A 2,500-nucleotide genomic window follows, 5' to 3' on the forward strand; every position below is an offset into this window, starting at 1 on the left:
CCTAACCCATGTTGCGCCTTAACCTAACCCATGTTGCGCCTTAACCTAACCCATGTTGCGCCTTAACCTAACCTATGTTGCGCCTTAACCTAACCTATGTTGCGCCTTAACCTAACCTATGTTGCGCCTTAACCTAACCTATGTTGCGCCTTAACCTAACCTATGTTGCGCCTTAACCTAACCTATGTTGCGCCTTAACCTAACCTATGTTGCGCCGTAACCTAACCTATGTTGCGCCGTAACCTAACCTATGTTGCGCCATAACCTAACCTATGTTGCGCCTTAACCTAACCTATGTTGCGCCTTAACCTAACCTATGTTGCGCCTTAACCTAACCTATGTTGCGCCGTAACCTAACCTATGTTGCGCCTTAACCTAACCTATGTTGCGCCTTAACCTAACCTATGTTGCGCCTTAACCTAACCTATGTTGCGCCTTAACCTAACCTATGTTGCGCCTTAACCTAACCTATGTTGCGCCTTAACCTAACCTATGTTGCGCCTTAACCTAACCTATGTTGCGCCTTAACCTAACCTATGTTGCGCCGTAACCTAACCTATGTTGCGCCTTAACCTAACCTATGTTGCGCCTTAACCTAACCTATGTTGCGCCGTAACCTAACCTATGTTGCGCCTTAACCTAACCTATGTTGCGCCTTAACCTAACCTATGTTGCGCCTTAACCTAACCTATGTTGCGCCTTAACCTAACCTATGTTGCGCCTTAACCTAACCTATGTTGCGCCTTAACCCAACACACGTTGGGCCTTAACCCAACACACGTTGGGCCTTAACCCAACACACGTTGGGCCTTAACCCAACACACGTTGGGCCTTAACCCAACACACGTTGGGCCTTAACCCAACACACGTTGGGCCTTAACCCAACACACGTTGGGCCTTAACCCAACACACGTTGGGCCTTAACCCAACACACGTTGGGCCTTAACCCAACACACGTTGGGCCTTAACCCAACACACGTTGGGCCTTAACCCAACACACGTTGGGCCTTAACCCAACACACGTTGGGCCTTAACCCAACACACGTTGGGCCTTAACCCAACACACGTTGGGCCTTAACCCAACACACGTTGGGCCTTAACCCAACACACGTTGGGCCTTAACCCAACACACGTTGGGCCTTAACCCAACACACGTTGGGCCTTAACCTGCTCTGTAATTGTCATACGACGCGTTAAATTAGTGTAGTGTTGCCTAACTGCAACCCCCGCAATATAGTTTGCTACTCGCACTGCCCGGTCCCCAGAGTATCGCTTCATGTTAAACACCTTGCAGCTATACACTGTAATGCGGATGGCGGCAGGACGTACATGCTCAATGCCCTTCGCAGTTGTTCATTGGCATTCGCATGGCGAAGCACAGCCTACGTTGTGGTACGGCTTGTGGCAACTGTCCGCTGATGTTGTACGTCCAAATCACACACTGTACCGCACATTGGTCCTCATGTACTGAATGATACATCGTGGTACATGTGTGACCGTACCACGACTGCGCCAACAACGGCGAACCATACGGTCCAAATATTGTGCACTCAGCTACGTGTCGTCTCCCTATAAGAGCTGGATTGCAGTATGGTATGCCGTGGATGGCGATCAGCATGAGCCGTCTGTTGATGTAGTGGCGCGTGTTGTCAGACGTAGTCGTCTCTTCTCACACACCGTGATAGCATGGTGCACTGCGTTCCACATCTGCGACATGCGACAGAGGCCGGTTGACAGTCGTTCGCGCAATGGACATCGCATACGTACGGGGGCCACCTTCCACGTGTTCGCGAAGCGTGCACATGTTGTTGCGTGTATGTGGGCAGACATAGTGTGTCGTGACACCTGACACAGGCATGCAACAATCGTTGAATTTGCAAATGGCGATGGACGTCTACGTTTGCTGGTGACGTTACGCAAATGAAGAACTGGTAAACCGTTGTGGTGCGGTTGTTCTCGCTAGAGGTGAATCAGTGATGGCGACGATCGGTTGAGCTACCAACCGGTTGTTTCAGCGATACCCACCATGCCCACGAACGTGAATGGCATGTGGGTGTGAAGCGATACGCGGCGGTGGCTGGGTGGGACCGTCCCCGGCCGGTGAGGGGGGGCCTTCCGGCGTGCTGGCCGCGCGGTGCGTGGGCGCACGCGCTACAGCCGGCTGGTGGGGGCGGCCAGTGGCAGGCGCGCCGGCCGACGGAGGCGGCAGGCGGCGCAGCTGCGCGCCGGCGCACCCTGCACGCGGCGCCGTGCGGCCAAAGTAGGTCCTCGCGGGCCCGGTGCGAAGCGCGGTGGACATCTGCAGTGTGCTGGTCCGATTGAGGACTGTGTGCGCTGAGGATGCGCCGCCGCCCGGCGCTCGGCGCCGCGACGCCGTCTGCTGCTCGGTCGCCTCTGCGGTTCTCGCAGGTGGATTGTATCGCAGCTGTGCGGACGTGTTGGCGCGTGCGCTGTGCTGGGAGAGTTCGCTTCGGCACCCAAGTGGGGCTTTTGTCCTTCT

This window comes from Schistocerca americana, unplaced genomic scaffold (genome assembly GCF_021461395.2).
Source record: "Schistocerca americana isolate TAMUIC-IGC-003095 unplaced genomic scaffold, iqSchAmer2.1 HiC_scaffold_918, whole genome shotgun sequence".
Classification (NCBI taxonomy): Eukaryota; Metazoa; Arthropoda; class Insecta; order Orthoptera; family Acrididae; genus Schistocerca; species Schistocerca americana.